Raw genomic sequence first — 27,145 nt, 5'->3', positions numbered from 1 at the left:
ATGAGGCACCAATGCCCTGTGCAGAGCACACATCACCGCTACCCTGTCCCCACAGAGATCTGTAAGGAGACAGGAGCATGAGTAGCTCTGGCATTAGTGGATTGATTGTTCTGGGGCCTTCCAACCAATTTTCACACCCTTGTCAATAAAAGGTGGCAGGAGGTGGCAGCTAAAAACCAAGGAGCTTCCAGATCTGTGTACTCTAGGTCAGTATATTACAGTCTTTATTGGAAACTCTCTTGGGGTCCAACGCTGTAGGGCAGGCTCTTGAAACCACTAATTATCCTTGAATCAAAAACTCTTTGAAAACATTACTGTGCTTTGCCACTTGAATTCATAATACACCACCAAGGCCAGAGACTTTTTTTTTTTTTTTTAAATAGCTTCAACAAAAAATAAATAAATAAATAAATAAATAAATAAATAAATAGCTTCAACAAGTCCCCTTGTTGTCAGTTTTGGTGTTTTGGGTTTGTCTGGAGCAGATCCCAATTTGGTAACTTGGTGACTCATACAGCATAGCAGCAGGAGCCTTCTAAATAGTATAAATGGCATCAATCTCAGCAGCCAGTGGCCACATGCCACAGTGTCACCTTGGCTGTAGTACTGCAGACAGTGTGGTGGCTGGTGACAGCATCATCTGTTTTGGCTGCTTCTCTGGGCTGTGCCTGAGCAGTGAAGAAGTCAGCTTGGGTTTACCAGGGACAACCAGGAAGTCCTTGTTGAAACGAAGACAGGATCAAGTCCTAAGGAGATAGCTAGCATATCCTCAGGGTGATAATACCATTAGACACAGGCACTTGCATTGAGCAGATGCTGTGTGATTGCTCAGGCTGAGCTGGTGAAGGAAAGCACTGGACCAGGAGCCTGGCTGATCTGGGTGGCCCCATGGCCCCTGCTGGTCCTGTCTCTGTCTTCTTTTCCCCTACTCTTTTGCAATTTTGGCCAAAATATATCTATTCCTCTGGTCATTGCAAAGTTTTAATTCCCTTTGCAAAATATTTTGAGGTTCTCTGTAGAAATAAGAGAATAATTGTTAAATAGAAGTAATGAATTAAACTAGAGCCATCTCTTCCGGGTAACGAGCACTTTCTTTCCGCACTGCGATGAAATCTCACAGTGCCGAATCTGCACAATGTCAATCTCACCTCCATTCCCGGTTTTCAGTTTGCTTCTCAGGATCTTCTTTAATGAAGATTTTTAAAAAACACCACCTAGTTATTTAACTTATCTGATGTTTCCTTTATCAAAGATTTAAAAGATTCAAAGATTTCAGAAAACTCTGGTAAACATGCCTTCCACTGCCAAGTTTCAGGATGAAGAGAACATTCTATCTGAGTGGCTTTCAATTGTCAGCTATAATAAATGATTAATTTCCCCATTACATTACATTAAAATGATTAAAAATGATACTACCTTCCTTTTATATCCAATTTTATGAGTCACTTGTATGATGGCATGTCATGAGTAATAAAAATGGACCAGTTTTAATAAACTACTCCAGCAGAGAGATTCCACTAACCCTTCCTCTTGACAGGAGGTTTGGCTCCCTCCTGAAATGGGGGTCCCAGCACTCCTGATGGAATCAGAGGCCGGTGCTGTGGGGCTGCAGGCAGCCATTTCTGCATCGGTCTGGGGTGTGGGGTTTGGCCTCTCCAGTCCATTTCTCCTGGAGGCTCACTGTGTTAGTTTCCTGTGGCTGGCGTAAGTAACAAGGTGCCACCACTGTGTGATTTGAACAGTAGAAATGTATTCTCTCATAGCTCTGGAGGCCAGAAGTCTGAGATCAAGATGAGATGTCAGCAGATCCCTCCTCCCTGTGGGGGAGCTAGGGAAGAGTCTGCTCCGGGCCTCTCTCCGAGCTTCTGGTAGTTCCCTGGCTTGTGGCAGCATCACTCTTCACATGTGCTCTCCCCTCGTGTGTGTCTGTGTCCTAATGTCCCCTTTTGATAAAGACACCAATCATATTGCATTAGGGGCTCACGTACTCCAGTATGACCTCATCTTAATTATACCTGCAACAACCCTGTCTCCAAATAAGGTCACATTCTGAGGAACTGGAGGTTAGGACTTCAACATAGGAATTTGGAGGGGACACAATTCAACCCATACAACTCACCCAGGTGAGTCTTGCAGCTTCACAGTTTCCATCCAGAAGCCGCAGGTAAGTTACCATGCTTGTCAGGCTTTCAACTCAAATCATGAGACTGGTGCTGCCCCCACCTCTTGGAGAGGAGGAAAGCCAGCTAGGAGGGAAGCCCAGGCATAGGCAAGGACCCCAAACCTGGTTTGCACCCTCCTTACAATTCTACTCTTTTTCATTCCTCCTGCCTCAGATTACAGATGCTCTAATTCACCCTCTATCCAAATCTCCTTTCAAGGAATGATCTGGAAGTTATTTACACTAAGGGAATAAAGAACAGTATCACGGATCTTAGCATTAGATCTCAGAAGTCACCTTGTCTAACCCCCTTCTGCAAATGTCTTAGATATTTCACAGATACCAAAGCTTCAAGCCTAATGAATGAATGTCTACAGTGGAATTCTGGGCCCTAGTGATCAAATGGAATGATTTTTATGGGGAGAGGGGAGGGTAATGGGAAAGAAGATTTGATTACGAGCATTCTGAAGTCACAAGATGATCACAGTTTGATTATGAGCGTTCTGAAGTGGGAGGGTGAGTAGAGGGGAGACACCCCCTCCTTGAGTGGATGAGAATCCAGAATCACTCGAGGGCCAACACTGGAGGACATCCCCGCCCCCCTGCCACAACTTCTGATACATTCTGCCCTTGAGAGTATCACAGCCCCCCAAGGAGTGAGCGACGCCCCTCAGGTGTGTTGGAGCAGGACACACATCGAGACTCTGCTCCAGGGAGCTCACAGTGATTTTCTTTTAATAACTCTTCCCCCCAATTTTTAAAAGTAATCCATCTTCATTGTACAAAACTTTGGAAAAAATCAGGAAGTATGTATTTTTCAATCACTGTAATCCCTTTGCCCAGAGATCATTACTGCTAATGTGTCTATATAATTGTATTTAATTTCTGTTTTTCTTCTCTGTATTTGTGTAGGTTGATGGATGGTAGAGAAATTTATAGAACAGGGCTGATGTTATAGATGACAGTTTTATATCCTGCTTCTTCCAATTATGAATATTTCTCCATGTCATTTAAAACTCTTATACACATCATATCCAATGGCCATGTAATAGTAAACTGTTTGAATTTCTATAGTTTTATTAACTTTCCCTTCATTTGGGAACTTTAGGTTTCTTTTATAATTTGGAGGACATTAATACTTGATAATATTTTATTTTTACCTTTGGTTAATGTGCTAAAAGTGGAATTTCTGTGTTAAGCACATGGGCGTTTGGAAGGATCTTGATGAACACTGCTAATTTATCATCTGTGTCCCTTCCACATCCTTGTGATGTCTTTTGCTTGTACTAAGGCTGCCCAATATATGGGAAGACTGTTCTTCATGGATTGAGAGGTCAACAAACAATGTCCTGGTGTGGAGGGGACATAGAACTAACTTTCCCATTATTTTTACGTCACTAAGGCCACAAGAGCAGCGTCCACCTTTGGGTTTTTCCCTGCTGGTCCTGGAAAAGGCTAGTGAGCAAAAGACCAAGAACTCAGAAGAAAACATTGCCAGAAATTAATTACTTATTTTTTCCCCTAAATAATCTATAACAGGAAGGAGATGGCAAAGGATATCAAACCAACCACCACGCTGATTGTTAGCTGCTCACATTTCCTCCCAACAAATCATGGACTATAAGCTGCACGAAGCAGATAGCATCAACCGAATCATTATTTCGGGAACCAGGAAACTGGGCAATGCTGCTGGAAATGTTGGCCAAATCGGTGCCCAGATTGAGCTTGAGGTCACTTCTAGAAAAACCAGTGCTTGTGGAACTCACAGCCATTCCTGAGCAACCTGGGAAAACTTCTTCAGCTGACCCCTCCTTCCAAATCCATTTGTTTGGTTAATTATTTTTACAACAAAATATTTTAGATATGTAAAAAGGTATACCCACAACCCAGCTTATTAAATAAAACATTACAAATAGAGTGAGCCTTTGGGCTCATTATTACATTCTCCTCTTTCACCTTCACACCCCTGTTCTTGGAAATAACAATCATTCACGATTTAGTGCTCATCCTTCCCATGCGTTTCTTCATACTTCGCTGCACATGTATGTATCCCTAAGCAGCACATAGCACTGCTTCCCGTGCTGTTCACTTTTGTAAGGACACTGCATGCATCCTTCTGCAACTTGCTCTTATGTCCCACGAAATGTCTAATGTAGTCATGTTGAATGTGTAACTCAAGTTCTCACTTTTGCATCTGTATAATACTCTTGTATGTATACGCCATTGATTTATCCCATCTCCTAAAGGTGGACATTTAGACAGTTTCCTGGTTTTTGTCATTAAAAACAATGAGGTTTCATATATTCTTGCAGCATCATCTTGTGCAAGCTGCTTTGGTTTCTACACAGCTGTGGTTAGAGTCTGCACTTAATTATCTTTTCTAGATATTGCCCCTTTGCTCTCCGAGAGAGCTGTGTCATAGGGTCCCCCTCTCTCCACAGCCTCATCAACTTAGTAGAACCAGATTTAAAGTTTAGTTAATCTGATGGGTTTTAATTTGCATGTCCCAGTGAGTTTTAGCATCTTTATGTTTTTTGGACATGGGTGTTCATTCTGTGAACTTTTTTGTGTTCATATTTTTCACTCATTTTGCATTTTAGGTTGTTTGCTCCATATTTGAATTGAAAAATCTGGACAGAATGAGCATCATGGGACTCTAACAGGGAGAACATCATCACAAAGGGGCAGCACTGGGATGGGAGGCTGATTTGTCTGGATGGTAATAATAGATCATTCCTTCACCATCAGCAGATCAAACCACAACACTTCCCCCTGCTCCTCCAGATGGTGAGGGAAATATCCCAAATCTTCTGTATTTTAGAAATGACTCTATCTACAGAACCAAGTCAGTCTAGCTGCCACAGTGAATTGGCTCTGTTTTCTTTGCTACAAGCACCAGAAACCAGCTCTATCTAATTTAAACCAAAGTAGAATTTATTGAAAGGGTGTCGAACGTTGAGAGGGTTGAACGATCAGGCTTGGACAAGAGCTCCTGAAACAGGAAAGATGCCCCAAAGCATTTTGCAAAACTAGCCTGGTGGAGACACCACTGGCCACAGACGCTGTAGCCACGGTCAGCCTGGACGCTGTACACCCCCAATGACTTTGGCATTGGGAGCCTTATTGATAACCTTGAAAGAATGGTTTCGCTGTTGTAGTGAGAACAAAAGGCTGGTTTGAGTGGGTTCAGGAGAGAACAGGAGGAAAGGAGGTGGAAATAGCCCCATGTAGAGAGTCCTTGTAAAGGGAAGCAGAGAAATGAGACTGTGGCTAGAGGGGGACATGGGATCAAGAGGGTTTAAGACGTGAAATATAACAGCATGAATGTATGCTTATGGGAACGATCTAGTGCAGAAGAGAACAGACAGTCATAGGAGCAAAGTTTTCGAGTAGGTGGGAGGTGATGGGATATTTGCATTGGGAAGAAGCACAGTTCACAGATTAATGGAGTAAAGCTAAAGTATATGGGGACAGATGTGGGAGGCTAGTGGTGGGGGAAGTGGGACATAGAAGTTCTTTTCTGATTTCTTCTATTTTCTTGGTGAAATAAGAAGCAAGGTCAGTTGCCGATAATTAAGGAGAACAGGGTGTCAAAGGCTTGAGAACAAGAGAGAAACAGGAATATCAAATTTCAAAGGTTTATTTTTTTATTCCTGATTTTTTTTATATTCTATGATAAAAATCAAATTTTAAAAATCCCTTAAAATGCTCACTAATGAACAAAACTGAGATATAAATTATGTGTATTGTTTTACTTGGGGGATGAACTGCTAATCTACAAAAACAGTTTCTCTATCAAAGAATGACCTTCAGTCCTGCAGAATCTGTACAAACCACAATCTATTTACCTTTCTCCAGAAATGAAAGTGACAGGACAGTTAATATCTGCTTGTCCTAAGCTGAAAGTCCAAACTGTAATAGTGATTCTGAGTAACCTTCAGAGAATGAGAAAGGAATCTTTTAGAACAAGGGGAAAGTTGAACCAATGACAATACACTGTGGCCAGTGCTGCACTTAAGAGAAAAAGAGAGGAAGCCAGAAGCCTTCATAGTTTTGCTCCTACAGAACCTGAAAGGGTCTTCTTATAGAAGGAAGAGCGGATAACTCTCCGTGGATGTGTAAACAGCCCCGATTATTCTGCCAGCCCCAGGATCTGTGATTCCCATGCTGTGGGTGTTTCAAAACGAATGTTTTGCAACTTACCGCCCACACGTGCCATCTCCCTTCACCCACTGAATTTCTTCACTGGCCTGGTGGCGTGATGTCGATATTCTCCTGGCGGAAACTCCTTCCCAGAAGCGAGAGGCTGAGGTTTGAGTGGATTCAGGAGAGAACGGGGGACAGGGGGTGGAAACAGCCCTATGTAGAGCCCCATGCAGGCTTCTTGGTAGTAGCTTCCCTTGCAATGATTTGATAGTGTACGGCAGACTTATTAGTAAGCTTGATTTGAAAATTAATTTTCAGCCCCAAATTTTGCCAGGCCATAAACTTTCATTCAGTCCTTTCCCCAAAGCCATACCTCTGATGCTACTTGCTGCAAGCACCAGCAAGAGTATGAATTTGTCAATAATTTGCTCAATTTTGTTAAAAATTATTATTGACCCTCCCCACCCCAGCCTGACTTCTTTCTTGCTGTGGACTCATGTTAATCTGTTAATTCAGTTAGACTGCTGCCAGAACATCAGGAGACCTTCATTTGAGCTCTATCCTGTGAAACCCTGGATGTAATGAAGTTATAATGGTTGAAAAAAACGAGAGCTGATGAATTACAGCCCAAATGTGACATTGATGACAGTAAATCATTCAGAGGGGGAGGCCACGGTGACCTCAGAACTGCAGAGCTCACAGACCGGGCCTGGCAGAGGGAAGATTGCTGACTTCTAAGCAGCGTCCCCTTCTGGAAGCTGTGACACATGGCACGTAACCCCCGTCTGCAGAGCGTGACTCAGCGCCCTGGCTCGGCTCCTCACAGGCATTCTCCATTCCCCAGGATCGCAGTTTAAATGCGATTCTCTATGACTCAGCTGTCACAACCTCTTTGGGCGAGTTCCACTGCACGTTTTGTAGGCCAGAGCTCTTAATCTGAATGCAAAGGCCTTATCGGCCAAGCAGACAGACGAGCAGCTGCCACTTCCCAGGAAAGCCAGGAGTTCCCCCTGGGTCAGGGGGAAGGGTTTCCTGTGAGGAGACCACGTGTAAAGTCCTTTGGGATGAAAGGCTTTCTGAGGATGTGTGTTATCACAGCGAAGCTCACCAAGGCTTCTCTGGTTTGGTATAAATAACTCTGCACTGGCAGCAGATGGGAAGAGAGCCAGATCGTAATGAATACTAGGACAAACAAACAGGCCTCTGGGATGCCGGCCCAGCCACTCCAAACCACAGGTGGCAACAGGCATGGGGGTGGCGGTGGGCGAAGCTGTACCAACAACATGCATTAATCACTTATGAGTGAAGGGGGGAAGTGCTCTAGAATAATACAAGCTCAGATAATTAGGAACAGCCATAATGCACAGTCAGAGCACTGACTTCTAAGGGGCATAACTGAAGCATGTTCATTTGCCTGATTAGATGTTCAAATATTAACCAACCAGTCAGTAATTACATAACAGCCACTTCCTATTTACAAAGTACTGGGCTCAGGAGATAACAAAGAGGGATGAGACAGTCTCAGCACTGCCCCCAACCCCAACACAGAGCAAACAATTAAATGGAAATACATGGAGAAGTTTAGCAGTATTGTAGACAACACTAACTCCTATATAAAACAGACCTTTTATTGCAGTGTTGGGCTCAAATTAAGTATGGGGAGAAAAACGTGATATGAAACCAGAGTGAGAACATTGGGGAACATGCAAATAGGAAAGAGAGTTGCCTTGAGCTGGGATGACCAAGTCAGTCAAGCGATGATTAGTCTAAGCCATGGTCGCAGCAAAAGGGGATGGGAGTGGAGATGGAGACTTGCATTAGGCTGGGACAGTGCCCCTTGCCCTCCACAGAAGCAAACCCAAGTCCTCTCCGGCTAAAAGCATCCCCATTTTAGGCCCTCAGGATTTCCATAAATTAAGATCAGCAAAATGAGTTCACAATCAAAGAACATGAAAACACGAGCAAACAGGCCACCACAAGTGAGAATCAGCAGAAACAATGAACAACAGAATTAAACGCCCTTCCTTCAGGTAATGAAACAATCAGACTCACAATATAAAATAACAATGTGTAAAATATTTAAAGGCTGAAAAAAAGGAATCACAAAAATAATCAGGAAGAGATTATAAAAATGACTCAAAAGATTTTGAAAAAAATAGAAATCTGAAAAATGAAAAATAAAATTGTGAAAATATTTTTTAAAAAAACCAACTCAATAAGTAAAACAGCAAATTAGATATAGCCGAAGAGATCATTTTATTTATTCCTTGAATAAATATTTATTGAATGTTTATCATAAGACAACAACTATTTTAGTCCCTAGTGATAGAGGGATGAACAAAACAGGCGAAAGTCCCTGCCTGCACGCAGGTTACAAAATAGACTAATAAGTAAGTAGGAAACAATAATATTCGAAAACTGTAAATCAGGGAAGGGAACTAGAGAACATAGGGTGTGTGCATGGCTATACTTTAAATAGGAAGGCCTTGCTGAAATGTTGACATTTGGGTAGAGATAAAGAAAGAGATAAAGAAACGATCCACACGGGCCGAGCCCGTGGCGCACTCGGGAGAGTGCTGCGCTGGGAGCGCAGCGACGCTCCCGCCGCGGGATGGCCGGTGCACTCACTGGCTGAGTGCCGGTCACGAAAAAAGCCAAAAAAAAAAAAAAAGAAACGATCCACAAAAATATATCAGGGGGAATTGCATTTAAGGCAGAGGGAACAGCAAGTACAGAGGCCCTGAGGTGGGGATACACTCGGTAAGTCTGACCTTTTAGCAACAGGGTCAGTGAGGGTAGAATGGAGGGGGAGCTTGGTCTTAGAGGTAATGGAGGACAGGTCCTGGGGCGCTTTGCAGAGTAAGAGAGGATGATGCTAGGCAGCAATCACACTTTAAGTGCCCACGTGAAATTAGTGGTTATGAATTTAAATTTGAATTTAACCATAAAATGCAGCTTGCAAGCCATCCCTAAAGCTCCTTCTATCCCAGCTTATCTGGGATTCCTTCTTTTATGTCTGGGGTCCTCTCCTTCCCCCAGTTCCTCAGCTTTGAAGTTTTCTCCGATCCCTTCTGTCAGATTTATTTGCTCTTAAAGAGCTGACATTGTATTATGGTCACTGTTTTATGCCTTCAGCCAAGAGCGCCTTAAGGACAATGGCTGAACCCGTCATTGAATGCAATGCTCAATAAATTGAACCGAGTTCTATAAAATGCTGCAAATGATTGCAGAAAAGGTCTAAATGGTGGCTGTAAGATTCTTTTGGTGCTGTTGCCAGATTTGGTTTGTCTTTAATTTAAGCACACTGCTGAATGTGCAATCAATATTTTAGTAATTATGTACAAATAGTCCCCATTATAAATCAAAGTTGTTATTACTGTCTTAAGCTTTGGTTTCGGTAACAAGCCTTTTCTTGGATACTGGGCTGTTTTCCTGATGTCAGCTGCCTCAGTCAGCACGCAGCACCATTCTTCGACAAAGCTGAACTTTGGAATGAGTTGGAAGCACCTTAGTAAGAAGGGCGGATGCTACCCTCCCAGCACAGCTGGGGTAAATCGTAAGTACCTCTCCCATCAGCAGGAGAATCAGGCCTCCGTCCCTAAATGCAAGATTCTAGCCAGAGGCTGTGATATTTTGTCCAGGCCATCATGACCTCTGGCATAAAACCTTGCAAGGAATTACTGGGACCTAAGGTCACTTGACTCAAAGAAAATTCTGCTTTCATCAAAATTCAAGGGCATCACAAGTAAATCCAGAGCTGAAGTCAGAGAAGCCATCCCAAACACTTGCAGCTGAAAGAAGTGTTTTCCAAGCTAGCCGCAGTAACGCCATTCCGCAAGGCACAGAAAAATACCCTAGTAAAAAAAAAAAAAATTCAACAGCAGTTTCCAGGGCGCCCTTCAGCTGTTTCAAGAACTCCCACATGTACCCGCGCTTTTTCCCTGGCCTTGTTTAAACCGACCAATTACCTTGCTTCTCGCTTCTGTACCCGCGCTTTTTGCTATAAAACAAGCTCAAAAACTCTACTCGGCGCGCCAGTCTACCGAGAGACTGAGCCGCCCGGGTACCCGTATGTTCAATAAAACCTCTTGCTAATTGCATCCGGAGCCGTGGTCTCGTTGTTCCTTGGGAGGGTCTCTCCTGACTGATTGATTGCCCAAATCAGGCGTCTCTCATTTGGGGGCTCGTCCGGGATCAGACCCCCACCCAGGGACCACCGACCCACCAACGGGAGGTAAGCTGGCCAGCGATCGCTCCGTGTCTCGTTTCTGTGTCTGACTCCGTAACTCTGACTGTCCCTCTGAGTGCGCGCATTTTGGTTTCAGTTTGTTCCGGGCTGATCGCTCTGGGAGCGACGTGTGAGTAGCGAACAGACGTGTTCGGGGGCTCACCGCCCGGTAATCCTGGGAGACGTCCCAGGATCAGGGGAGGACCAGGGACGCCTGGTGGACCCCTCAGGAGAGGATCATTATGCTCTGATCCCACTGCCGCGTCTAGAGAGGCGCGCTCTGCCATCTGACTCCTTCTTTTGTCTCTACGCTACTCGATCTCGCCGCCGTTTCTGGTTTCTTTTTGTTTTGTTCCTGATAGGCCTCTGTGTCGTGGTCCCTCTCTTCGAAATGGGACAAAATAACTCTACCCCTCTCTCCCTCACTCTAGATCACTGGAGGGACGTGAGAGCAAGGGCTCACAATCTGTCCATGGAAATCAGAAAGGGAAAATGGCGGACCTTTTGTTCCTCCGAGTGGCCCACGTTCGGTGTCGGGTGGCCGCCGGAAGGAACTTTTAATGTCTCTGTCATTTCCGCAGTTAAAAGGATTGTCTTTCAGGAAATCGGGGGACACCCGGACCAAGTTCCATATATCGTGGTGTGGCAAGACCTCGCCCAGAGTCCCCCATCATGGATGCCGCCCTCTGTCAAGGTCGCTGTCGTCTCCAGTCCAGAGAGGCCATCCGCTCCTCCCCGACCCCCCATCTACCCGGCAACAGACGACTCGTTCCTTCTCTCTGAGCCCCCGCCCTATCCGGCAGCCCTGCCACCTCCCCTGGCCCCTCAGGCGGTCGGACCGGCGCCGGTCCAGGCGCCCGATATTTCCGATCCTGAGGGACCAGCCGCGGGGACCAGGAGTCGCCGTGCCCGCAGTCCGGCAGACGACTCGGGTCCTGACTCCACTGTGATTTTACCCCTCCGAGCCATAGGACCCCCAGCCGAGCCCAACGGCCTAGTCCCTCTGCAATATTGGCCTTTCTCTTCAGCAGATCTTTATAATTGGAAATCTAATCATCCTTCTTTTTCTGAAAATCCAGCAGGACTCACGGGGCTCCTTGAGTCTCTTATGTTTTCTCATCAGCCCACCTGGGACGATTGCCAACAGCTCCTACAGATTCTCTTCACCACGGAGGAACGAGAAAGGATTCTCCTTGAGGCCCGCAAGAATGTCCTGGGGGACAACGGGGCCCCTACTCAACTCGACAACCTCATTAATGAGGCCTTCCCCCTCAATCGACCTCAGTGGGACTACAACACAGCCGCAGGTAGGGAGCGTCTCCTGGTCTACCGCCGGACTCTAGTGGCAGGTCTCAAAGGGGCAGCTCGGCGCCCCACCAATTTGGCTAAGGTAAGAGAGGTCTTACAAGGACCGGCAGAACCCCCTTCGGTTTTCTTAGAACGCCTAATGGAGGCCTATAGGAGATACACTCCGTTTGAGCCCTCTTCTGAGGGGCAGCAGGCTGCAGTTACCATGGCCTTCATCGGACAGTCAGCCCCAGATATTAGAAAAAAGTTACAGAGGCTAGAGGGGCTCCAAGATTATTCCTTGCAAGATTTAGTGAGGGAGGCAGAAAAGGTGTACCACAAAAGGGAGACAGAAGAAGAAAGAGAAGAAAGAGAAAAAAAAGAGGCAGAAGAGAGAGAAAGGCGGCGCGATAAGCGCCAAGAAAAAAACTTGACTAGGATTTTGGCCGCAGTGGTAAGTGAAAAAGGTTTTAGAGATAGGCAGACAGGGAATCTGAGCAACCAGGCAAGAAAGACACCTAGGGATAAAAGATCTCCTCTGGACAAAGACCAGTGCGCATATTGTAAAGAAAAGGGTCACTGGGCAAGAGAATGTCCCCGAAAGAAAAACGTCAGAGAAGCCAAAGTTCTGTCCCTAGATGACTAGGGGAGTCAAGGTTCGGACCCCCTCCCCGAACCCAGGATAACGCTGACTGTGGAGGGGACTCCCATTGAGTTCCTGGTCGATACCGGGGCTGAACATTCAGTTTTGACCCAACCCCTGGGAAAGGTAGGGTCCAGACGGACAGTCGTACAAGGAGCAACAGGGAGCAAAGTCTACCCCTGGACCACAAAGAGACTTTTAAAGGCTGGACATAAACAGGTGACCCACTCCTTTCTGGTCATACCCGAGTGCCCCGCCCCTTTGTTGGGTAGGGACCTCTTAACCAAACTAAAGGCCCAGATCCAGTTTTCTGCTGAGGGCCCACAAGTAACTTGGGAAGACCGCCCTACACTGTGCCTGACCCTGAACCTAGAAGAAGAATACCGGCTACATGAAAAGCCAGGTCCCTCCTCTATCGACCCATCCTGGCTCCAACTTTTTCCCACTGTATGGGCAGAGAGGGCAGGCATGGGACTGGCCAATCAAGTCCCACCAGTGGTAGTGGAACTAAGATCAGGTGCCTCACCGGTGGCTGTTCGACAATATCCAATGAGCAAGGAAGCCCGGGAAGGTATCAGACCCCACATCCAGAGGTTCTTAGACCTAGGGGTCCTGGTGCCCTGTCAATCGCCCTGGAATACCCCTCTACTACCTGTAAAAAAGCCAGGGACCAATGACTATCGGCCAGTCCAAGACCTGAGAGAAATTAATAAAAGGGTACAGGATATTCATCCCACCGTCCCAAACCCTTACAGCCTTCTGAGTTCCCTTCCGCCCTGCCACACTTGGTATTCAGTCTTAGATCTCAAGGATGCCTTTTTCTGCCTCAGGCTACACCCCAGCAGCCAGCCGCTATTCGCATTCGAGTGGAAAGACCCAGAAAAAGGTAACGTAGGTCAGTTGACCTGGACACGGCTGCCCCAAGGGTTCAAGAACTCTCCCACTCTCTTCGACGAGGCCCTCCACCGAGATTTGGCCCCCTTTAGGGCCCTCAACCCTCAGGTAGTGCTACTCCAATATGTAGACGACCTCTTGGTGGCAGCCCCCACATATAGAGACTGCAAAGAAGGGACACAAAAGCTCCTACAGGAATTGAGTAAATTAGGGTACCGGGTATCGGCTAAAAAGGCCCAGCTCTGCCAAAGAGAGGTCACCTATCTGGGGTACCTACTCAAGGGGGGAAAAAGATGGCTGACCTCGGCCCGAAAGGCTACTGTTATGAAAATCCCCGCTCCCACGACCCCCAGACAGGTCCGTGAATTTCTGGGCACTGCAGGATTCTGCCGGCTCTGGATCCCTGGGTTTGCTTCCCTAGCTGCACCCCTGTATCCCTTAACAAAGGAAAGCATCCCTTTTACCTGGACTGAGGAACATCAAAAGGCTTTTGACCACATAAAAAAAGCCTTGCTGTCAGCCCCCGCTTTGGCCCTCCCAGACCTCACCAAACCATTTACTCTATACGTAGATGAGAGAGCCGGTGTGGCCCGGGGAGTGCTTACTCAGACTTTAGGACCCTGGCGGCGGCCAGTAGCTTACCTATCAAAAAAATTGGATCCGGTGGCTAGCGGGTGGCCAACCTGCCTGAAAGCGGTTGCAGCCGTGGCACTCCTTCTCAAGGACGCTGATAAGTTAACCTTGGGACAGAATGTGACTGTGATTGCTCCCCATAGCCTTGAAAGCATTGTGCGGCAGCCCCCCGACCGGTGGATGACCAATGCCAGGATGACTCATTATCAGAGCCTGCTGCTAAATGAAAGGATATCGTTTGCACCCCCTGCCATCCTGAACCCAGCTACCCTCCTACCAGTCGAATCGGAAGCTACCCCAGTACACAGGTGCTCAGAGATCCTCGCCGAAGAAACTGGAACTCGACGAGACCTGAAAGACCAGCCATTGCCCGGGGTGCCAGCCTGGTATACGGACGGTAGCAGTTTCATCGCGGAGGGTAAGCAGAGAGCAGGGGCCGCCATCGTAGATGGCAAGCGGACGGTGTGGGCAAGCAGCCTGCCAGAAGGTACGTCAGCCCAGAAGGCCGAACTAGTGGCTTTGACGCAGGCATTACGCCTGGCCGAAGGAAAAAACATCAACATCTACACCGACAGCAGGTATGCTTTTGCCACTGCTCACATTCATGGGGCAATATATAAACAGAGGGGGTTGCTCACTTCTGCGGGAAAAGACATTAAAAACAAGAAAGAAATTTTGGCCCTGCTAGAGGCCATTCACCTCCCTAAGCGGGTCGCCATTATCCACTGCCCCGGCCACCAGAGGGGAAATGACCCTGTGGCCACCGGGAACCGGAGGGCCGACGAGGCTGCAAAACAAGCCGCCCTGTCGACCAGAGTGCTGGCAGAAACTACAAAACCTCAAGAGCTAATCGAACCCGCCCAGGTTAAGGCCGAGCCAAGAGAGCTCACCCCTGACCGGGGGAAAGAATTTATTCAGCGGTTGCATCAGTTGACACACTTGGGACCAGAAAAGCTTCTCCAATTAGTAAACCGCACCAGCCTCCTCATCCCGAACCTCCAGTCTGTAGTTCGCGAGGTCACCAGTCGGTGTCAGGCTTGTGTCATGACTAATGCGGTCCCAACCTACCGAGAGATCGGAAAGAGACAACGAGGAGATCGACCCGGCGTATACTGGGAGGTAGACTTCACAGAGGTAAAGCCTGGCCGGTATGGAAACAGGTATTTGCTGGTATTCATAGACACTTTTTCCGGATGGGTAGAAGCTTTTCCTACCAAAACTGAAACGGCCCTGACCGTCTGCAAAAAGATATTAGAGGAAATTCTACCCCGGTTCGGGATCCCTAAGGTACTCGGGTCAGACAATGGCCCAGCCTTTGTTGCTCAGATAAGTCAGGGACTGGCCACTCAACTGGGGATAAATTGGAAATTACACTGTGCGTATAGACCCCAGAGCTCAGGTCAGGTAGAAAGAATGAACAGGACAATCAAAGAGACCTTAACCAAATTAGCCTTAGAGACCGGTGGAAAAGACTGGGTGGCCCTCCTTCCCTTAGCGCTGCTCAGAGCCAGGAATACCCCTGGCCAGTTTGGTCTAACTCCTTATGAAATTCTCTACGGGGGACCACCCCCCATACTCGAGTCTGGAGGGACATTGGGTCCCGATGATAATTTTCTCCCTGTCTTATTTACTCATTTAAAGGCTTTAGAAGTTGTGAGGACCCAGATCTGGGACCAGATCAAGGAGGTGTACAAGCCCGGTACCGTGACAATCCCCCACCCGTTCCAGGTCGGAGACCGAGTGCTTGTCAGACGCCACCGACCCAGCAGCCTTGAGCCTCGGTGGAAAGGCCCGTACCTGGTGTTGCTGACCACCCCGACCGCAGTAAAAGTCGACGGTATCGCTGCCTGGGTCCATGCTTCTCACCTCAAGCCTGCACCACCCCCGGCACCAGATGAGTCTTGGGAGCTGGAAAAGACTGATCATCCTCTTAAGCTGCGTTTTCGGCGGCGGCAGAACGGGTTGGAGTGAAAACCCTCACCAGCCTGTGACCCTCACCTGGCAGGTACTGTCCCAAACTGGGAACGTTGTCTGGAAGACAGAGAAAGTCCAGCCCCCTTGGACTTGGTGGCCCATTCTTACACCTGATGTATGTGCCCTGGCGGCCGGTCTTGAGGCCTGGGATATCCCAGGAACCGATGTATCAACCTCTAAGAGAGTCAGACCCCCTGACTCAAACTATGAAAGTGCTTATAGACAGATCACCTGGGGAGCCATAGGATGCAGCTACCCTAAGGCTAGGACCAGAATGGCAAGTTCCACCTTCTACGTGTGTCCCCGGGATGGCCGGTCCCTTTCAGAAGCTAGAAGGTGTGGAGGGTTAGAATCCCTGTATTGTAAAGAATGGGGTTGTGAAACCGCGGGGAATGTTTATTGGCAACCTACGTCCTCCTGGGACCTCATAACTGTAAATTGGAATAACACAGAGCGATCATGGGGTGCCCTACTGGCAACCTGTGAAAAAACCGGCTGGTGTAACCCCCTTAAAATAAATTTCACAGAACAAGGACGGCAATCCAAAGAGTGGATAATAGGAAAAACCTGGGGATTGGGATTCTATGTGTCTAGATATCCGGGCGTACAGTTGACCATTCGGTTAGAAATCACCAGCAAGCCAGCTGAGACAGTGGGCCCCAACTCCGTCCTTGCGAAACAAGGACCCCCTAACAAAAACCCCCCTTCCCCAACGAGGGAAGCGCCGCCCACCTCTCAACCCTCGGCGGCTCCTAGCCAAGTCCCCACGGTACTGGAGGGAAGTGTTGTCCTGAACACCCTGTCTCCCACCACGGGCGACAGACTCTTTGGCCTTGTGAGGGGGGCCTTCCTAGCCTTAAATGCCACCGACCCAGACGCCACGAAGTCTTGCTGGCTCTGTTTGGCCTTGGGTCCCCCTTATTATGAAGGAGTTGCCTCCTTAGGAGGGGCCTTCACTTATACCTCCAACTATACCCAGTGCCGCTGGGAGAGCCAAGGAAAGCTTACCCTCACTGAGGTCTCAGGACACGGGTCGTGCATAGGAAAGGTGCCCTCTACCCATCAGCATCTTTGCAACCAGACCCTACCCATCAACTCCTCCACGGAACATCAGTACCTGCTCCCCACCAACCATAGCTGGTGGGCCTGCAGTACCGGCCTCACCCCCTGCCTCTCCACCTCAGTTTTTAATCAGTCTAAAGATTTCTGTATCCTGATCCAACTGGTCCCTCGCATCTATTACCATTCTGAAGAAACCTTGTTGCAGGCCTATGACGATCCTCACCCCAGGGTTAAAAGAGAGCCTGTCTCACTTACCCTGGCTGTTCTTCTGGGGTTGGGGGTCGCAGCAGGTATAGGTACTGGCGCATCCGCCCTAGTTAAAGGGCCCATAGACCTCCAACAAGGCCTAGCCAGCCTCCAGACCGCCATGGATACTGACCTCCGGGTCCTCCAGGACTCAATCAGCAAGCTGGAGGACTCGCTGACTTCCCTATCGGAGGTAGTACTCCAAAATAGAAGAGGCCTTGACCTACTGTTCCTAAGAGAAGGAGGCCTCTGCGCGGCCCTAAAAGAAGAGTGCTGTTTTTATGTAGACCACTCAGGTGTGGTGCGAGACTCCATGAGAAAACTCAAAGAGAGACTAGATAAAAGACAGTTGGAGCGCCAGAAAAACCAAAACTGGTATGAAGGGTGGTTCAATAACTCCCCTTGGTTCACTACCCTCCTATCAACCATCGCCGGGCCCCTATTACTCCTCCTTCTGTTGTTCACCCTCGGGCCCTGCATCATCAATAGGTTAGTCCAGTTCATCAATGACAGGGTAAGTGCAGTAAAAATTCTAGTCCTTAGACAAAAATATCAGACCCTAGACAACGAAGACAACCTCTAAATTCGCTCTAAGATTAGAGCTTCCCACAAGAGAAATGGGGGAATGAAAGAAGTGTTTTCCAAGCTAGCCGCAGTAACGCCATTCCGCAAGGCACAGAAAAATACCCTAGTAAAAAAAAAAAAAATTCAACAGCAGTTTCCAGGGCGCCCTTCAGCTGTTTCAAGAACTCCCACATGTACCCGCGCTTTTTCCCTGGCCTTGTTTAAACCGACCAATTACCTTGCTTCTCGCTTCTGTACCCGCGCTTTTTGCTATAAAACAAGCTCAAAAACTCTACTCGGCGCGCCAGTCTACCGAGAGACTGAGCCGCCCGGGTACCCGTATGTTCAATAAAACCTCTTGCTAATTGCATCCGGAGCCGTGGTCTCGTTGTTCCTTGGGAGGGTCTCTCCTGACTGATTGATTGCCCAAATCAGGCGTCTCTCACAGCCCCTTCTGCAGGCTGGCACAGACTCTGGTCCTTAGGAGACTAACCCTTGACTCACTTCGTCAGGTATGGCCCTGGGCTCATTTTCATTGTAATCACCTTCCGTGCTTAATAAAACCGCAGCTTCTAAAGCCTCGCTCAGGCCTGCTGAATTCCTCTTGCAGGTGGAGTCAAGGGTCTTGTCTTCTGACCAGCACCCTGCCCTAGGTCAGTTTCCTAGAAACAGAGCTAAGGTGGGTGTTCTTGCACGAGTCATTTATTGAGGGAGCACTCCCCTGAGGAGAGCGGGGAAACAGATAGGGCAAGGGAAGAAAGTCCAGCAAGGATGAGGCTTCACTGAAGACTGGCTTCAGCCCCATCCCATGGGGAGCCCCGGATCACAGAAGTTGTCCCAACTTGTTGTGTGGGATCTGGTCTTTTGTACTCCTGTCACTGAGTGGCTGGTCAGTCACGGACTGCTGCCTGCAGGGACAGGATGTTTATGTGGCTTCCCGGGAAAGGCAGGTCCCCTCTGCCAGGGCAATTCTCCAATAGAACATATCTAAGCCTACAGCAGCTGGGAGGCCTGGGCGGGCACCTACAGTACTCAATTACACCCCCAGGAGATTCAAGCTACAGCAAGATGCCTTAGCCAACAAAGGTGAAGGAAGCACATAATCTACATATTTTTTCTTCTTTTCCCATGAGGAACTAGGCTAACTTAGTAGCAAACCAAGACAAAAGGGCTCTTTAGGAGCAGTGTCCTGTGACACCATCTGTAGCCCAAAATTTGCATTAAAGTTTTTCCCCTATCACTACCAAATGGCTCAGCTTTATCTAAACTTGCCCAAAGCATGACAATACATTCTTTCCATCTCCACCGAGGTGCCCCATTTCTGTGAGTTCTCTGGCACCTTATCCACTAGAACCTCCAACCACCCCCCACCCCCGCAGCTGGGTATAGAACAGAGCTCTATTATTTAGCCCAAAGTCCCCATTATCATCTTCATTTTTTGCCAGAGCAATTTCAACTCCCTAAACCTGTACCACGTGGGCAAGAGAATCCAGATGTAGTCATGAGCCAATACAGACTCCATGACAGGAAAGCATTCTACAGGGGCTGACACCCTGGGAGAATCCCATCCCTTTATTCTGTAATTAGAACCGCCACCATAGGGCAAGCAGGCAGTTGAAATGACACCAGATACATCCGTAATTGAGTGGTGGGCACTATTTTCCCTTCTAGTTATAAGAAGTCAGGCTCTGATTTGACTTATCAAAAGGGAAAATTGCACTCACCTCTCAACTTTATCTCAACATTGCATCTGCTAATACAGTCCACAAAGCCTTTGCTTTCAACCCAGCACCAACATCGTAAGAGGGCTTACTAACAGCTCTTTAAAGAAAAATGAGCATGTCCAAAGCTCTGCAGTCTGCCTCCCTACTTGTTCCAAGCAATATTACTGGGCTGCTTCTGTTTCCCTGTGGGCTGGCCCCCGTGGAGACCCCACAGGACTTGCAACCCTTCCTATAACGCATGCCACATCCTCACAGAGGCTGCCATGAGAAACCTGCGTGCCCCACTCCGTTCTTGCCTTTGGTTCAAAATAAATTAAAAATCCAAGACAAAGATTCTCACAGAAAATGAAAACAAAAACCTAATTAACCAAAAGAGCTACTGGAGTCATCTGCCCCCTGGAGCGAAGAACAGTACAAGCTTCGCTCTGAATCAGGGTGCTGAATAAAAACTGCGTGTGTTAAATATATATTTAAGCCTTACCTCAGACAGATGACTAACGGGTGTTATGCTGTGTTTTGTTTTTTGTTAAACCCACAGAGATAATTATTTATTCAATAAAATTTAAACTGTTATCATAGCATAATTGGAAGCCGAGGGTAGTCTTTTTCTCTCCCAGCCCTTCCCAGCTGCAGCTGACAAGGTCATAAAGTAGACAATATGATTATTAGTTTGCTGCTACAGTTTTGTGACAATTTATGGAGAGGAAATCCACATGGCCTCATCTTCCTGAACAGCCTTCCTGAAGGTGCTCTTTGGAAGTTCTCTCCTGACCTAAACTGCTATCCCTTTGTTTCTGATTCATCTTCTCCATACCCAGGAAAAGGGGCTGTTTGTCAAGCTTGCTATTAGGAGAAGACGAGGCTGGCCATCTCTAAGATCTCTGCTTTTTTGTGTAGGAGCTTTTGAGGGCTAGGAACAGTTTTGAACCCTCCAGGAGAACCATTGGGCATCTGTCTAGTGGTCTGAGGGTAAGAAGATCAGGAAATATTAGGAATAGTTGAGACCTGGTGATCACAGAGCACAATCCACCCATCACAGAGGTGAGCTACCTGGGGATGTTCCCCCAGGTGAGAGCTAGGCAGTGGGAGAGCTGGATCTGGTCATGATCATCCCCCACTGGGGCTCCTAAGGACTGTCCCCACCCTGCATTATGGCCCTTTCCCAGGAAGCTTTTGTCTCTTCTGACTTAAGAACATACCATCCTTCTGAAGTGACTGCGTTCCTATACAGCATCCTGGGAAATGTGAAGCCTAGGGAACGAGTTAACCTCAATTTGTAATATATTCCATAAATCACTCCAGTTGATCAAAAGGTAGTTCAGGAATAGTGGAAATTAAGTTTAGTGCATATCAGGAGAATACAAAAATGGCCCTTCTTAGAACCCATTCGAACAAGTGTCAACAACTCAGCGATGTCCTGTGCTTCCGTGTCTCCTGTCCATGGGAGGGGTGACAGAGCCTACCAGGAAGGAGATACCAGCAGTCACAAGATTTCAATCTATCTAGGTCACCCAGCCCTTCCTGTGGCATGACATGAGCTACTGCCTCTCATGGACACCCACATCCAGAGGCCTTCTCCTCCAACTCAGACACCACCTTCTTGCACCTGCCTTTTATCCTACAAGGACTAAAAGGCTGCTGGGACAGGCTGCAGATACTCAGCAGAGGCTCAGCAGCACCTCAGAGTCATTCTTAGAGAGGTGCTAGGAATCAAGAGGCAAATGCACTGGGCACAGGTGGACTTTGTCCCAGAGAAGGAAATGGAGAAAACGCAGCCCACCCAAGGACAATGTGTCAAATGGTGGTGTCAGGTGTTCTGTTTGTCCACCTGCTCAAGTTTGCTTCTGTGGATCTCTCCCTTCCTGATCTTCTCAGACACTAGCCCCTGCCAGCTGAGAGGCACATGGACCAGGTGATGGTTCTGTCTAGAATCTATCAGTCCTCTAACAATGGCTTCTCTCCTAGCCACCAAAGGAGAATAAACAACGCCATGGAGCTTTAACTCATCATTAACGAGGACACTTCTTTATTGGAGAATGTATTTTACTTTTCCAAAGGAGATAAAGGATTACCGACCAGCTGGTTATTTGAAGTGTTTGAAAGCATACAGCATAGGTCACTAATGCTTTTCTAGTATTTTCAGTAATAATTGTAAATTAAGGAAAAGGCAAGAAGATGCAAGGATTTTTCTCCCCAAAGGTGAAATATGGGTCACGTTCAAGAGCTCTAAAAAGATAGTAAGAAACATTACCTAGAAAAATATATCAAGCAACAGGAAAAAAAGTACCTTTGTGTTTGCTTCTGAGCTATTAATTGTTAAAGCAATTTTCTCAGGTGCAATGCCCTGATTTAACCAAATGCTCGCAACGTATGACCGACCATACATGTGAAATAAAGCACCTGGTGATTAAGCCTATCGAAGATCTGGTTCTCCAAAGAGTAAAGGAAGAGATTACTCCCCCATTCTCCTACTCCCCGCATTGTCCTCACTGCGACCATTGCTTACAAAAGGGATCTCACATTTTTAACTTTTTATGATGCTATTTCTAGCACCCAATAGCCCATGGTTGCCTCTTTTTCTCGAGTCATTTCGGGGTGCTGCAGGCTGCTGCAGGCCTTCAGTTTATGTTCGGAATCATTGATGCTCTATAGCAGACTGCTTAAAGAATGGGCTCAGCCTCACTCAAGCTGCAACATAGTTGCTAGGTGATTGGATCCTGTAGCTGCTTTGTGAGTGAAACTGTGCCTCAGTTTCCTCATCTAATTTGAAGATATTAATACCTACTGTCTTGGTTTGGGTTTCTTCTCTCCCAAGAGCAAAGCCTGAGTAAGGAATTGGGAACAGATGTATTATTTGGAAAGTGTATAGTCTCCTAGGGCTGCCATAGCAAATTGTCACAACCCAGGTGGCTTAAAATAACAGAAATGTATTGTCTCACAGTGCTGGAGGTCAGAAGTTCAAAATCAAGATGTTGGTAGGGCCACGCTCCCTCTGAAGTTTCTGGGGGAGAATCCCTCCTTGCCTTCTCCTGGCTTCTGGTGATTGCTAACGATCCTTGGCATTCCTTGGTTTGCAACAGCATCCCTCCAATCTCTGCCTCTTGTCCCATGGCCTTCTCTGTGTTTCTGTCTCAGATAAGGACACTCTCATAGGATGGAGGGCCCACCCTAACCCAGTGTGAGCTCATCTCGATCCTTAATTACACCTGCAAAGACCTTATTTCCAAATGAGGTCACATTCTAAGGTTCCAGGTGGTAATGAAATGGGGGAGGGGAGGGCGGGGCACGCGACACTGTTCAACCCGGCACAAGGCCCAAGTCTGCTGTCAGGTCCTTAATTCTAGAATGACCTAATGTTGACAGTGGGACTAACTGGAAAGGGTAGAGAAAGCGGATGTCCTAGAAGAGATCAAGAGCCTGGCTGGTGCTCACTGGACCTTCCTTACCACCCACTCCTGTGGCTGAAATTTCCCCCTGAATCATTTCTAAGCAATCTGGCTCAGTCTTCAAGACTCAGTCCTCTGAGAAATGGCGAACAGCTCCAAGAGAGGTAATTTCTCAAGCTGCAGCTCTCAAGGGGATGGGGAACACCAGAATCATCTGGCTGGGGGCTTTACAAAGAACATCTGCCCCAGCAATTGTGCAAGGGCTTCCGGAAGGAGTGCCTTGCAAATAAAACCATCTCCATCGTAAACTGCCATCACTTCTGCAAATGTCTTATAGCGCTCAGGTGTGTAATTTTGTTTCAAACCATGATCAGCCACTTCCTTGCAGCTGGTTCTCCCTAGTCCTTGTTTGGGGCTGGGGTAGGGGCGTGGGTGGAGAGAAAAGCAAGTTCATTGGGGCAGCTTGCTGAAAGGCAAACCACCCACATTTCACTCTTCCACATTCCCTGAAATAATAAGCCTAAAATTTGTAGCAGAGAGGGCAGATCAAGCTTGGCCGCTCATCCTGTGTGAAATATGTGGCTGAGCAGAGTGCTGTGTTAGGAAAGATTCTGAGGCTGCATCTGGGCTAAGCGGGCAGAGACCCATGACAGTCACAATGTGCCACAAACATTCGCAGGGACTGTCAGAGCACGTGCCACAGACTCGTCATCCCTGGTGAACAGCTTTTTAAGGACCATTTCCTAAATATGTTGTTGCCAGACATAGGTAACAGATTTTTATGCCCTGATATAAAAATATACAAACAAACAAAGCCATAGAAACGAGCTATTTCTATGATATCACTACTTTTCCATAGTTCTAAAGACATCTGGTTACTCAATGTACAAATCTTGTGATTTTTGGATCATACATTCTTCGAGGCAAAGCTCTGGGTCTATTTATAATCTCTAGCAGAGGACGTGCTTGGTATCAGTTGTGTAACCAGGATTATTGGGCCTGAGCCAAGTCTGAGCTAAGCTATCTGGAGTTGGGGTGAGTGGGTGAGTAAGCAGTTGAGGGGGGGTGTTCTGTCCCCGCTCTATCCCCAAGGGCACCTGCATCACCATGGGTAGTTTGATCCAACACTCAGCACCTCAGTTTCCCCATCTCCAAAGTGGGAATAGTGATTCTGCCCCTATCCTCCATCACAGGTTGGAGTGAGATGGTGCAGGGCCATGTGTGGCCCCAGGCAGAGCCTGAGTTGTCTTTTGTAAATCATTCCTGCATATTCTGAGGGCAGTGCCATGACAAATAAGAATATTTGCACAAGGAGGGCACTGCCCAGGAAATCCACCTCTGAACATTAAAGAGAGACACCTGGAAGTCTCCAGGATCCAGCCTTTCTGAAGATGCCAAACAAGGAAACATGACCATCTGAAAAGTCAGCAGTAGCCCCTGGACAGGGAACAAGGAACAGTCAGGCGTGGGCGGTTCCAGGAGCTGACCTTTCGCTTCCTCCACCATCTGCAGGAGCCCAGGGCAGCCCGGCCAAGGTCATTTGACTCCCAACCAGCCCCTGAGGACATTAGAAGGGGCCTTAGAAATTACTCAGTTGAACATTTGCTCATTTTTTTAAAATGAGGAAGCAGGAAGGAAAGTCATTTTGCCAGGATCCCAAAGCTAATTAGTGGCTGAAAGGGGACAAGAACTCCACTTTACAGACGCCAGAGATGAGTCTGTAGAAGCCCCGGAGGGAAAGCCCTCATTCCCATGAAGAGATGAGCTTGAGAGATGGGGAAGACTAGAGGGATATGCTTTTGGTGGGTCCCTTCCCAGCTAAAGGGGTTGTAGCTTAAGCAGGAGACAATAGAACTGTGGGATTTCAATTTTTAGATCTATTTGATCCAATATAATGAAATCAGCATGACATTAAGAAGATATTGGGTGGTGGGAGCAGAAGGGGCTGGTTGTTCCTGAGATCAAAACCACGGCATTGAGGCCGGTGAATTTTCTAGTTAAAGGCTGCAGTAGATTAAAAGTGGGCAGGTCAGTGATACAGCAAGGGTGGGCGGTGGGAGAAGTTGGCCCCAGTGCAGTACTAAAACCATTTATTGGTCTGCTTTTTATTCTCGCCATGCACTGGCAATTCTAAATAATGTTAGTGACACAATACTCCGCCCCAATAATCTTTTGTTGGTCTAAGTTCTAAATGATTGTGGTTCCCTTTGAATTTAATAGTATATATTTAAGCCTAAATTAGCACATTTTTGTTGTTTATCTTTTAATAAACATTGTATTCCACATAGAAGTTAATTTGGCTGTCAATTCACAAGGACTCAGCTATGTGCAGTTGTTCCAAACAGGAGATGAGAAGAACACAATGGGAGTGATTGTAGAGAAGAGGCCTGAAACGTGGGTGACTCCAATTCTGTCATTCTATGTAACCATACAAAAATATTTGCCAACCGTCAGAATGTGCCTTGACACCAAACTCAAACTTTATAATTGTTCCTTGAAGATCAGCACAAAGAAATTGTGAAGAGGGCTGTTACTTCTGCCCAAAAGCAAAAAACAAACAAAAAAAGAAAGTGAGGAAATGGACAGCTACATACGCAACATCAAAAGAAGAGTTAGGAGAACGAGGAGGGAGTAGAGAAAACAGTGTCCACAGATTACAGTAGCTACAGCCAAGCTGCAGCCCAGCAGGGCCACAGTGCTCACACAGCCCAGCCACTCAAGGATGTGCACACGCCACCCAGGCATATGGGCAACAAAGCGATGGAACTTTTGGGTGGCCCACTGACATTAGCTATCCCCAGGCTCAGATCACTGCCACCTCGGGCAGACCGCCTGTGTGACTTCTTATGGACAGCCTCCCACCGGCTATACTACTCCAACAGCCCCCAGGTGTACAGCCAGCCTGTCCAGGAGTACGGCACTGTGATTCCACCACTGCTACAGTCACCACCACCCAGGCCTCCTATGCAGCTCAGTCTGCATGTGGCACTCAGCCCGCTCACCCACCACCAAACCTGCAAGACTGCAGAGGGATAACAAGCCCACTGAGACTAGTCAACCTCAATCTAGCATAGGTGGTTACAACCAGCCCAGCCTAGGATACGAACAGAGTAACTACAGTTATCCCTGGGTACCTGGGAGCTACCCCACGCAGCCAGTCACTGCACCTCCATCCTGTCCTCCTACTGGCTATTCCTCTAGACAGCCAACTGGTTATGATCAGAGCAGTAATTTAGAAGAACACCTGTGGGCAACCGAGCAGCTATGGACAGCAGAGTAGCTATGATCAACAAAGCAGCTATGCACAGCAGCCTCCTACTGTTACCCCCGCCCACCAAACTGGATCCTATGGCCAGGCTCCAAGTCAATATAGCCAGCAGAGCAGCAGCGATGGGCAGCAGAGTTCACTCCGACAGGACCACACCACCCCAGTAGCATGGGTGTCCATAGGCAGGAGTCTGGAGGATTTTACAGACCAGGAGAGAACCGGAGCATGAGTGGACCTGATAACCGGGGCAGAGGAAAAGGGGGATTTGTTGGTGGAGGCATGAGCAGAGGAGGGCAGGGAGGAAGACATGGTGGAATGGGCACTGGAGAGCAAGGTGGCTTCAGTAAGCCTGGTGGACCCATGGACAAAGGACCAGATCTTGATTTAAGCCCACCTGTAGATCTGGATGAAGACTCTGAGAACAGTGCAATTTATGTGCACTGTCCATGGGAGGGGTGACGGATCAAATGACAGTGTGACTCTAGATAATATGGCAGACTTCTTTAAGCAGTGAGGGGTTGTTGAGATGAATAAAAGAACGGGGCAACAATGATCCACATCTACCTGCATAAGGGGAAAGCCCAAAGGCAATGCCACAGTGTCCTGTGAACCCCCGCTGGCTGCCAAGGCTGCCGTGGAGTGCTTTGGTGGGAAAGATTTTCAAGGGAGCAAACTTAAAGTCTCTCTTGTTTGGAAGAAGCCTCCAGTGAACAGCATGCAGGTTGGTATGCTGCCCTGAGAGGGCAGAGGGATGCTGCCATTGCTCCGTGGAGGTCCAGAGGTACCCGTGGGTCACGTGGGAGGCCATGGAGGAGACAGAGGAGGCTCCTCCTGCTTGGGAACCCCTCCAGAGGAGGAAACATTCAGCACCGAGCTAGAGACTGCCAGTGTCCCAATCCGGGTTGTGGAAACCAGAAACTTTGCTTGGG

The 27,145-nt window shown here is 47.6% G+C and overlaps 1 pseudogene; it reads left to right on the top strand.

Moving 5' to 3' along the window:
• Positions 1-27,145, top strand: part of LOC134361687 (RNA-binding protein EWS-like) — a 95,516-nt pseudogene that overhangs the window by 65,033 nt on the left and 3,338 nt on the right.

This window comes from Cynocephalus volans, chromosome 13 (genome assembly GCF_027409185.1).
Source record: "Cynocephalus volans isolate mCynVol1 chromosome 13, mCynVol1.pri, whole genome shotgun sequence".
NCBI lineage: Eukaryota > Metazoa > Chordata > Mammalia > Dermoptera > Cynocephalidae > Cynocephalus > Cynocephalus volans.
The sequence above is the reverse complement of the archived record's forward strand: the minus strand, read 5'-3'. Positions and strand labels throughout refer to the sequence as shown.